This window comes from Heterocephalus glaber, unplaced genomic scaffold, assembly GCF_053883595.1.
Source record: "Heterocephalus glaber isolate CG9 unplaced genomic scaffold, H.glaber_assembly_v1.0 deba00001543, whole genome shotgun sequence".
Lineage (NCBI taxonomy): Eukaryota > Metazoa > Chordata > Mammalia > Rodentia > Bathyergidae > Heterocephalus > Heterocephalus glaber.
This window is the reverse complement of record NW_028258336.1, coordinates 9,816,396-9,829,388: the sequence shown is the minus strand read 5'-3', so window position 1 is coordinate 9,829,388 and position 12,993 is coordinate 9,816,396. Positions and strand designations below refer to the sequence as shown.

Sequence of the window (12,993 nt, the reverse complement as noted above, 5' to 3'; positions counted from 1 at the left end):
GTAGAGGAAGCACAAGGGTGGGAGTCCAACAGCCTGTCTGAAGTCCTGGCTCTGATGCCTCCTGGCTTTGTGATGCTGGGAAGGTTTCCACCCTCTCCGGGGCTCAGTTTTCTGAGCAGTAACATCCAATCAAATGAGAATCATGCATAAAATTGCTTGAGAATACAAGAGAATAATGTACCTCATGTGTCTTATTATGGCAGGCTCTCAACACTAATTGCTAATAACAATAATCATCATTATTGGAAAGGTGAAATTGGAAGAGCGATTTGAAAGTCTACCATTGGCTCCTTTAAAGTTGAGTATTTGCATCATGTTTTCCTTTTACTTTCTCCTGACATATGTGAACTAATAATAATACCTGCAGGATGTACTGAGTGATCCTGGGGTTTGCAGGTATTATTTCACTTAATCCACAGTAAATAAGCCCATTGTCTGTCCCCTTTCAATAGATAATGAAATTAATACACAGACACATGAAATACCTTGCCCAGGGACACAGTTTGGAAGAGATGCAATTAGAATCTGAGCCCAGATCTTTGCTGACTCTGAAGTTCATGTGAATATGAACATAATATAAAATCATACTAATAGCAAATAAAAGATGATCAAAATTAGGGAGACAGATCTTTTCAAAGGGGCAAGGGATCAAGAGAGGGAGGGACAGGAGGGATAGGAGGTGAAAAGAGGAATTGGGATGTGTTAAAGTACACATACGAACTCCATACAAGGAATGTAAACATCATGTACTACAAACATGTACTAATGAAAAAACATTTTTGCTAAAGCATGTTGTAACTATTATGCTTTTAATCTCCTATTTTATCATTCTAATGTAACCTAAAAGGCATTACATCTCATTTTAAATTAATTTGAATATCTCTATGGTATTTCCCTGGGAAGCTTAAACAAGTAACCCTCTATCTAATCTTTCTCTCTCTTTCCCTCTCCTTTCCAAGAATGCAAACCCACAGGAAGAAGAAACTTTCAACTGAACTTGATGGAGCAAACCTGGCATTTTAGTTAGATACCTTGTTCTTGGATTCACTGTGAAGATATATTATATTCTCTAAATGCTTTGGCCATGGTTGGCTTACAGAAAAAATTATTCATGATGTCAAATGATTAGCATTAGAGGGAAATAGATTGTGACTAGTGAGGTATAGAATAGGATATAAAATTAGGTTTGAATGTTTGAATTCCACTTATCCTCAGTAGTTGGTAAAACACAACAAATGTGTGTCTCTGTTTTGTCCTCCCACTCAAATATTGACAGAATAGAATTTTAAATGAATTTAAATTTGTATAAATTTTAAAATTTTCTATTATTTGTGGAATCTTCAGTTTTAATGGTGTTTTTATTAAAAATGGGAAAATCATAAAAAGTACTTTATATTTCTAGATGCGATATCTACATCTACTCTTGTAATATTCATTGCTAGGTTTTCTTAGTGGGAAGGAATAGAGAGAACTCCCTCTGAAAGTGCCATCCTCTCCTTACATGACTCAAGTTGTATGCAGCAGTTTCACAAAGGCCATGTTTTATAATCTTACCTTTATAACACACATTTTAAACAAAATAGAGAAATAAACTGAGCGAGGAAGGGATCGATTCAGAACAGATTAACCCAGGAAGCAGGGTGGCCTGAGGCACAGACCTCCAGGATTTATGAAGAGGCCTCTGCCATGGTGTACACTGTTGACCACACCTATCTTCCAACACCCAAACTAGAAACACCTGGGACTCTAATACAACCCCAAACTCTGTGGTTCCTAAACATGAACGCTTCTGTTCGAAAAAGTTTTCACCAGTCCACATGGCAAAAAGATACAGTTTTACATATTTGTAATAGAGCTACATTTGCATGATATAACAAGCTATCCTTCATGGTATGATATTTACTACTTTTAAAATTTTTACATATCTATGATTTTGTGAAACGATAAGAGCATAGTACAGGGAAGGATATTTTAAAGAATGACATCACTTGAAAAACTAAAGTAAAATTACTGCATTTTAAAAAATCAGTATTTGAAAAAGCAAAATCTAGGAATACACATGGCTCATTCTGCATATATTTACTAGTAGAATCACTAATATAGTGACTTTTTCCCCCTCTTAGTATATTTATCTTGCATTGTTCAGCTTCCTATACATATAAATATGTATATGAATCTCTTATTTACTTACACAATTTCAGCTTCCTTTAATTATAGCTATGTAATCAAAATGAAATGAAGACTATTTGGACACTTAAATATTGTACAGTTGAAGTTTTAACAGGAAGAGGACAAAAATCCATTCTTCAGGAAAAAGGAATCACTATTAAGTTAATAATTAAGCATCTTGTAAAGACCAGAAAAAAATAATAAATCTGGGAGAAAAACTGAAAAAAGATAATGAAAGTTTTGAGAAAGACAAAAAACATCAAATGTTAATGCATTTCCAGATCATGAGCACAATGCTGATAGAACTGAAGAAGAGCACACGCTAGATCATGTAGAAAGCATACAAAGAACATTAATTGGTTGTTTCATCACATTCTGTTTAGGAAAAGTCTCCAATGCCCTTGGGAGAAGGTTCTCATTTAGCAAAGAAGGATATGAAAAGGGTATGAGTTGAGATCCATTTTCACACAAAATTTTGGCTTATTTTTTAAGTTAAAAATGAATTCCTCCATGTATTGATAGAAAATGGGCAATATCTATTAAAACTGAATTTATTCATATCTTAGAAGCCATCAATTCTACTTCTAGTTATGTACATATTTCTAAAAAGGCATGCAGGAATATTTATACTCGTATTTGTAATAACCTCAAACCTACAAATTACCCAAATGCCATTCAACATTAGAATGAATAAATTGTAGTCTATTCCCATAATGGAAGATGTGTAATTGCACAAGTTAATGTTAAACAAAAGGAGGAAGACATTTTTAACAAAATAATACTAAATGGTCCCATCCATATAAAGCACTATAAAAGACTAAACTCCTCTGTGCTCTGAGAAGTGAGGATAGTGGTAAGCCTTGAAAGAAGGAAGAAGTAACTGGGAAGAGACCATGAAGGGAACATTCGTGGAGGCTTGTTGTATGCTGGCTCATGGTCGGGGAACCAGTTAAACAGCCATGTAGAGCTATGTACTTATGATCACTATATGTTCTGCATGTATGCTATGCTTCCATATAAAATTGCAACTAAATCTCCTAAAACAAGTCAGTTATGTGTTATGTACATGTACCAAGTCCACATAAGGTATTTAAACATTATATACTGCAAACATGTACAGAAAAAGAAGGGGGTCAAGAGTTGAGTGGAAGGGGAAGGAAGGGAAAGGTACTGAAAAAGGAATTAAGATGTGTTATGTACCAACTTCCCACAAGGAATATAAACATTATGTATTATATACATTACTAATAAACTAACTAAATAAATAAGTTGCCAGTAGATAACTATCCAGTAGTTTGCAAAACAAAAATATGATGGTTTTTAAACCTACCAAGCTACTAAGCAATTTAGAGAACAAAATGAGATCAGAATGAGATTTAGAATAGATCTTAACATTTACAAAACACTGTACCTAAAAATACAAAGCATTTTTCATATCGATAGCATATCTCACAGAAGGCATTATTTCTTATAACACTATCTTTAGGAAAACTATTAACACTCAAAAATTATTTGTATGAACCTCTTAATATTACATTAGAATAATCTATCTCATTCTATTATGATCTGGCTTTGAAGTAAGCCTTCAAATTTGAGAAAAGTTTTACACATAGCATCCATTTTCCATGTCTATTTGCTAAAGGCTTGAAATTCTTGGAGACTTGATGTCCTTCTCAAACAATCTATATTTGAAGAGATTATGAAACTGTCAGATGATCTGGCTTCACTTACATCATTTCTAATCTGATTTTTAGCTTTTTTGTAATTACACTGGTAATTTCTCATCAAAATCCTTTTCTTCTTGGGCACATGGTTAGGTTTCACTTCCCAGCCACCTGTGTAGTGAGGTATAGTCATACGATTATTATTCTGCCCAGAATCCTCAATACTCTTTTTCCAGTTCTGCTATCTGGAACACAGATATCACCAAGGCCAACCTTGGAAGCCATGTATTAAAGATGGCAAAAATTCTCCTAATCTGAGCCACAGTATACTGGGTAGAGAAGGGCAGGAACTGATCTTCTCTTGTGTTTGACCATTAGTGTGTTCCTTGCAAGCATTAGCTTAGCCTAAATTACTCATACACTAGCAATATATTTTTCAGATTCCAAATAAAACTGGTAAATTATTGTTTTTATGTGAAGTAGAGTTAAGTGCCTTGTCCCATTTACCCTCTGTATGTCCACATCCTTATCCCTAATGGATAAGGGGGATATTTTACTAAACAACGCATTAATTTTACAATATTATAAACTATCAGTTTTAACAAAAGAGTCTATATTGTAGATTTATTCCACTCTTACAAAGAGGGGTGGGGTTAGAGGCTAGACTTGGATTCTAAAATAAAAGAGGATGTTGTATGGAATAAAAAGCTATCTTAAAGAATAACAAAGAGTTGATTAGGAATTTTACTGGACTCCTAGACTATTCATAGACTGGCTTGAGTAAAACTGAATTGTCTCTGGTAATGGCCAGTAACTATGTATTCTTTGACATATAGTACAGAATAATGGCTGAATTTTCAGTGAAAGAAAAATGAACATCTTCCTTACAAACATAAGCAGAAGCAAAGTTAATGATAAAAAGCTTTTCATGCTTAAGATGAGAGACACAAAACACTGGAGTGTATGCCCTCTACAAATTAGTTCCAATACCACTCTTAACTTATCTGGACTTGGGGTCATTGTGGTGACACCAATTCATTATGCCCAATGAAGCCAATCCCAAGATCAGAAAAGTACATCTTCATAATGTATTATTTGTACACAATTGCAGTTAAAGTCCCTGAATAAAAGCCTCATTACAAGCCCTTGGATGGGATTCTTCATCTTCATATTCCTGGTGCTTAAGACAACAGTGACATATGAGAGAACGCAGAAGATTAAAGAATGAGCAGATTTTAAGACAGTCAACACCGAGAACAAACCTTGTTCTTCCTGATCCAAAGGATAGTGCACAGATAGTAATATAATGAGTGAACTGGTATAGGAAGAAGAGAAGTCAAATCTTCCAAAACTGAGAGAAGAATCAGGAAGAAGCAAGCATAAAGAAAAGATTTGTAAAGACAAAAATGGGGAAAACCCAGCTAAAGTGAAATAACATCACAGCTGGGTACAATGCCCATTTTTGCTGCAACACAAGGGAATCATAAAAATATTACAATAGCTTCTTTTAATAATATCAGTCATTAATTTAAATAGACACATTGATTTTAAGCTTTAAAATTCAGTTACTTTAATTACGACCATTTTCCCCCTTTAGAATCTACTTACATATATATGAAACAGTAAAGAGTTGAAACATTTATCACTTGAACTAGCTTCAACTCTGAGATTTATTTAATAAGCTACTTCAGACCAAAAAACAAAAAAAGGGATTGGAGGTTGTTGTTAATCAGAAAGTTCCCTCATTTTTCCCTTTCAGTTTTGAATCAACTATAAATAGCTTCCAAATCTATCCAGTTGATATTTTCTGCTGTTATCAGAATTTAATTTCTATATTGCTCGACAGAGCAGGATCACTTTAAATAGAATATCAGAGAGGCTGCATTTCAACTTCAGTCATGTGCCAATGGACTTTGTGTGAATTATGTTACATCATTTTTTTCTATGAAACAAAGGAAATGTTAATAATGCAGAAAATGAGCAGCTTATTATGGATCTGAGATTAGCATTTTTTGTATTACATCCCAAACATAATTGTATAGAGGTAATATAGTTTGATCATGTGTTTGAAAACTCTCATTTACTGCTTTTCATCTATGAGCTAATTGTTTATCAATCTCATCAAATTTATACATGCAATACCCATTTCCCCTTTATGTTCTTTTGAATAAGACTAATATTTTCCACCCAATAATATTTCCAGTTAAATGCCCAAACTCCCCAGGTTCCCTTGAAGCTAGAGGCAAGTACATGACAAAGAGACATATGCTGAGGTTCCTAGGAAACACGTGCTTCCCTGATAGGGAGAAATTCCTTCCTTCTTCCTTTCTAATTCCCTTCTTCACCCTGCTTGTAATGAGGGGACAGCGCTGGAGAGGCAGCAGTCACACCATCCATGACCATGAAGTGTAAAGCACAGGACAGCCCAGTATGCTAACGACTGCAGGCAGAGAAGAATAGATGGCTACCTCCAAAAATCCATTTTCACAAACAAATCAGTCCTTAAGCAGTTAAATTAGTTAGCTTTCTGTTACTTATAGCTAAATGTATTCCTAACCTATAGGAAAAGATCCCCTAATGATTTGCAGTAAAGACTTTCAAGCACAGCTAACATCATTTTCAGACATGCGTATTCTAAAGGAACGAGTGTCAGGCTAAAATAACTGAAGCAACTGCCTTTTTCCAAATATTCGTTACATGGAGAAACATTAATTTAGCTTTTATTGGAGTGAATGTTTCCTTCAGTCATTCATTTCCTTACAAAACATTTTTAAAGCAAATACAAATTACCTGTGTTAGAAATTGGGAAAAGGGCAGAAATATTTGTAAGTCTAATTCAAGTCTTGCTTGCTTTCCTAAGCTTTTAATTCATTTGGTGTAAAATGCATTATAACTGAATGCTGTGCTTGTATTTTAGCTCCCCCAGTTGTCATCCATGTACACAAAAGGTTTTTTCCAGCATGAATGTAGCAAGTAAATCCCAGTCCTTTCCACTGCAAATGCTGGCATACTGAATAAAATTGCTGACAATTTCTAAAATCTGTCCAGCTATATCACTGCTGTGCAAACATCACTAAAGGTCCTGCTGGATAAACGAATGCATGCATACTTGACATTTGTCTTGTTGGTTTCAAAATAATAATAATCGTGTATTATTTCAGCTATAGCTACAGATTCCCTATAATTCTCTGGCAACTCACTGTATACAGTATGAATTTCAATAAAATTTAACTTATTCCTATATTTGATTTTATCCTAGGATTAAAAAATCAACTATTCATCTTTCTCTGAAAACCTGTACCCTGATCTAGGCTAGTCTCTTTAGTAAAAGCCATATTTTATTATTTTATTGACTGTCAAAATGAACTTTGTATTTCAAATGTCAGGAAATTAAGACATAGCAAGATAGAGAGAGAAAAAAGGAAACAAAGGGAATTTTCTCTCAATCAAAAGGACTTTATTTTCATCAGGAAGTTTTTTTTTTCATTCATTGAACAAATTAATTCACAAATTAACAAAACTCCACTATAATGATCTGCTTGAAAGAAGAATGGAAAACTTCTGACCTTTTGAATAGTAACTCTCGAATTAGCTTTTTCCAGACTCCCCCTTAAGTGCTGGCAATGATCAGTATCAACTTTCAGATCGCAGCAAAGCAACTCAAAGTGAAATCTTCCCTTTCAGCCAAGTTACAAAAGGGAGAAATGGGCATTAATTAAAAAATAAACTTGGCCTAAAGATCCTAAAGATGGTTCATTTCTAATCCCTGTTGGGTGAACACAAATGGAGAACCTATGTATGTAAACTAAATAGGCAGTCGTTCATTATGGAAATATGACCTTTTAATGTCATATCCTAGCTATAATGTGAATAATAAACCCATGAATAATTTAAAATTGACAACATTTAATATTTATTAAGTGCCTTTTATATGGATGAGAGCTAAGTAAATCCATTCTGTAGACCCAGTGACGGTATCCATTTAATGATTTATTCAGCCTCTCAAAATGATAAGTAATGACCTGTGTAAGAGTGTGAGCTAGAAATTGCACAATGGAGACTTCAGAATGAGTGAGACACTGTCCTGTCTTCCATTTTTTTCATGTGTTAAATTCCTTGGAGAGAAAATAATAGTTCTTTACAGGTTGGAAAGGTCAGCCTCACAATGATGCTTAGCAACTAGAGTTGGAGGTAGGATTTGGGCAAGGCCCTGAGAAATGGATTTTGATAGGTGGTGAGATTAAAAGAAGAACATTTCAAACATACAGAAAGGTAAACCCAAAGGGTTTGAATGTTCATAAAAGTAATCCTTTTGAGCTGAGACGCATGCAAAAGGTGAGTCAAAATCGTTGATAGGTAGAATAGAACCAGGATCCTAAGGGGCTCATTGAAGAGTTTTGATTCTTTGGAGAAGACAATGGTGAGACAGAAAAGAACAAATCGATGAGATGTGTATAGTTTCAATGCCTCCTCCAAGGACATATTCTAAGAAATGAGAAGGAAGCCTGGACATTTTTTAGGGTTACATTTATTTTTGCTTCTTTTACTTATGATTATATGCATTAGGATGTTACATACTGTGCTGCAATAGAGCTGAAGTCTTACTTTAACTTGGACAATCTCCCAGGTGTGTCATTAGAACTACTTTTTGAAGAGCCAAAATATTGAAATGTTAGCTTATCCCTACCCATCAGTTTTATCTTTGTGAATAGAAATAGAATCCATATTACTATCTTCCACTTCCTTCCTTCTTATAATCTTAATCATTTAGCTTTTGTGGGTACTATGCATACAAAGTAGATAGATAAAATATAATTATTTTTAAACTCAGAAATAATGATTTTAATATTTTAAAATAATAAATGATGACGCTATCACTGACAACCAGTTCTTGGTTATGATAGAATAAACCTATGTTTCAAGCCCAGAGATTAATGAGTAAATACACATTAATCTAAATTGAGAATTTTTATGGCCCTTCATAACAAGAGTCCAGGGAATTATCAACTTTTACCTAGTGAAACAGATAATCTGAAACTTCTCATGATTTCATGGTCTGATGGGAAAAGCATTCTCCCTGAAGCACACTTCTCAAAAAATATATATGGTTGACATACATGAAATACATATTGTATATAGAAACACATACACACATATGTGTATATATAGAAATATGTGTATATATAGAAATATGTGTGTGTGTGTGTGTGTGTGTGTGTGTGTGTGTATATATATATATATATATCTCCTCCCCACTCAAGTACTGGTTTTATTAAAAAACATTTTTCTTAAATTATATGTAAGTCACAGTTCATGATTACAATGTAGGATAAAACACAGTAAATTTTATTCACAGTAACAGAATCAATGGAATAGGTTCTAAGTTGTATTTGATGCTGATATTTTCAAACATCTACAAAATTAACAACAAATTATATGTTATAGAACTGGCTTGCCCCTTATATATACATTGTCCTGAGAATTTACAATAGTATGAAATTCCTTCAAGTAAGTGATATTACAAGTGCTGCACTATTGAGACAGGCTCATAAAAAAATGTTTAGACTTTATCTGCAGAGGTCTGGAACATGAAAATGAACAAGTATCTCCTAAACAAAATAAGGTCTGATTTCTCTGATCAGATACACACACACACACACACACACACACATATATATATGCACATATGTGTGTGTGTGTGTTATAAAGAACCACTAAGGAGGAAGTAAAAGATATTGACATAACTCAACATAGTAATTTATTGTCATTCCATAGTATGTGCTTTAGACTCATTTTTTTCTCTTTTCTTCTCTCTTTCTCTCTTTTGCTCCTCCCCTCTCTTTTACTTTTTGAAAGAAAAACTAAAAAACATAAGTAGGGGAGGGGTTGAAAATATGTGAGGGACAGATGAAGAAAACTCTCTAAACTGGCTAGAAACCTCATCTACCCCAATTGGATACCCAGACTTGTGAAGGTCCAAACTGACTGCAGTGTTTACAGAATATCAAGCTCATTCTGTAGAGGCTTAGGGACAGCATTCCCCTGATGTGCTATGAAGAAAAGACTTAATAAAAATTGCATATTTCATAAGCACTGCACTCATGAAACTCCGTTAAGTCCCATAAACCCTATACTGAAGTTTTGAGCTCTATAAACTCAGAAACAACTTAGTTTGTGTTCTAAATTATTCAGCTAACTGACTCAAAATACCATAAAACAAATTCTAAGATTTAAAACTTGAGATGAACCTCTGTATTTGTTCTAAAGTAAGTGTCAATAAGATTTTTGAAATATTAAACTCGGAAATTAAACAAACTTTTGTAAGACAATGCAGTAAGAATGGTGCACAGGCAGGGGCCACTTAATGTCAGAGTATGTTTTTAGAAATGTGTCACCGGGTGATTTCACTGTCTTGGGAACATCATGGAGTACATTTCCACAAGCCTAGATAGCATAGTCTGCTGTATTCTGAGGATATATGGTCTACCTAATTGCTCCTAGGTTACAAAACTGTCCAACCTATTACTACAGTGAAAACTGTAGGCAACTGTAACAAAACTAAGTTTGTGTATCTGAAAACATCTACATATAGAAAATGTATAGTAAAAATACTAAGGAACTTTTCACTTCTGTAATATGGGATCATCCTTGTATATGAAGTTTTTCCCTGACTAAAATGTCATACTGAGATAAAATACCTTCCATTATTTATCAAAATATATTCAGAATATATTTATTTTTCTAAACATGAGAACCACGCATTATTATTTTGCTTTAGCAGACTGTCTGTAACAAAAACAAAACTTCTTCACAATATAAATTTTAAAAACAAAAAGCAAACGATCTGAAAATAGTTGATTAAAATAAAAAAGTGTCAAATTTATGTAATCAAAAGAGATAACACACATGTGTAAGAAAATCAACCAACAGATAAAACATTAAGTTATTTTAGGTAGATGATGAAAAGGGTTGAAAAGAGGTCAGACAAAAGTGATTACTGAGGTTAAACAAAGTAAAAAAAAATACTATTAATCCCTGAAATAATACTCAGTATTTATGTCACCTAAAGCAGTGAATATTTTAAGAAAATTATACTTAATATTATTCAAACAACGTTACTGAGGCATTGCAAGTTGATATAAATTCCTTTGAAAGTGATATGACAAAATATAGTAGAAATCACAAAGGAAGCAAACAGTTTCACACAAATTTTAAAAATATGTGCAGGAAATATGTTCACAGTAGCATTAACTGCACCAGCACAAATTTGGAAATACTACACATATCTTACATTTGGAGAATATTTATTTCAAAAGTAGTATTATAACTGTTTTAATGTTTCTTGTATTTGTGGCAGGCTTCAAACATTTAATAAAAAATTCTTAATTTGCTAATCAGAAAAATATATTATCAATAAAATTTTTAATGTAATACATACATTATTTAATATGAAAAGTGATTATGAATGTAATAGCCTGCATACTTTTCATAGCAATCAGAAATATTTAAGAAAATAATTTAACAGTTATACTCTGAAATTTTCCTTATAAACTAACTCTTCATTTACGCAATAACAGCCCATTAATTACAACTGTTTTTATAACACAATCCAATGACTGATGGCATAGAATAAACCCTAAAGTTTTAAAGTAGCTTTCTTAGAAGAGAGGGCATTAAAAAGAGTGAAATGCAAAGTGTTATTTTTGACTATTCTTGCTTTTTGCATAGTTTCTAATATTTTACAAAATGTCTTGAGGCCTGCACTGAAGTCCCTGACTCTGTAAGTGGATAATAAATACTGGATGGAGACTCCTGAAACTGTGGCCTAGGATCAGTTCTAAAATTAGAAAAAAAAATTCCTGTGACCTAGGCAAGTTACATAACCTCCCAGGTGCTGGCAGCATCTACGTAATGATAGGATGGACATACGTACACATATAACTTCCTAGCACTCTAAGAGAACGCAATCTTAGGAAAAACAATTCTACACCCAAGAAATTGATAAAATACTACTTTATTAAATTTAACAACTTTTTAATACAGTATGGTAAAGTGTATTTTTAGTTTTAGCTATAAAACCATTTTGTCTGAAGACTAAAACTGATCCCAAATTTATATATTTTGAAATATTTAAAATGATAAATAGTATCTTGCTGTTGGTGTAGTGTTTAACTATTCATTGGAGTTTGTGATTTTCTTAACAAATATAAATGAATGTGTGTGAATGATTAATAGATGATTAAGATTAAGATTTCATCAGGGAGAGATGTTATTTCTATGTTGTATTTTGATTCAGCTATCTGCACACATAAAATATAACATGCGTAGGTTGTGGCACCAAAATGATTTAAATGAATGTCTCAATTTTATATTGACTCAATGAGCCATACATAGGTCATATGCTGACTTTTTTTAATAAAATGTTTGTCTTATGCCCTATTTTGTTTATATTTGTGGAGAACAAGGAAATAAAATATGAATGACACATTTGGAACAGAAAAGAATTCCATTCTCCATGAATAGGAAACAAGTATGTAATATTATTTGCCCATTTAATTAAATGTTTTAATACAATATATAATATAATCAAGATAATAAAGGCATAATTAATTATTTTCTTCACTGAGATGAAACCATTGCTTTTAAATGCAAATCTATGCAGAAAGAACATGCTCAGGATAAAGGAATACATAGTAATGGTTACCACAGAGAAAGAAGGAAAGGTAATAGAACGAAGAAGAGTACACTAGAGTGCTAGTTTTATCTTTAAAGTTTTCTTGAGCTCAGTGATACATATATGGCTATATTCTCATTTATGCTTTTTATATGCCTGAAATGTTTAATCATTTTAAATAAAATTATAAAAATATATTTTATGCATGAGTATATTTTAAATTTATCTCAAATATTCTAATTTTAAAAATATATATTATTTGATCATTTATGTTCATATCAAACTCCAAAGATACATCTTACTCATTTATCTTATATCTACTTCAATTTGTATCAAAATGGTACGGCTTTATATTGATCCTAAGCCAAATATCATCTTTCAATTATTTTCAGCAATGAAAAAGTTTTTTTAAACAACCTAGGAGAAAATAAAGGTGAATTTTAATCTAGTTTTAAGTTAAGGAATGGTCTCCTATAAATGTTGCAG

General features: G+C 32.7%; 2 protein-coding genes across 3 annotated transcripts in view; both read right to left on the bottom strand.

Annotated features, from left to right (window-relative positions):
• The window catches only part of LOC147824446 (3',5'-cyclic-AMP phosphodiesterase 4D-like), a 483,409-nt gene that overhangs the window by 263,778 nt on the left and 206,638 nt on the right, over window positions 1-12,993 (bottom strand). The window lies entirely within an intron of this gene.
• The window catches only part of LOC147824448 (uncharacterized), an 84,767-nt gene that overhangs the window by 43,138 nt on the left and 28,636 nt on the right, over window positions 1-12,993 (bottom strand). The window contains exon 2 of the mRNA XM_087189616.1: window positions 1-12,993. This exon is cut by the window's left edge and continues 43,138 nt beyond it; it is cut by the window's right edge and continues 25,466 nt beyond it. The gene's annotated coding sequence lies outside the window, so the exon portion shown is untranslated.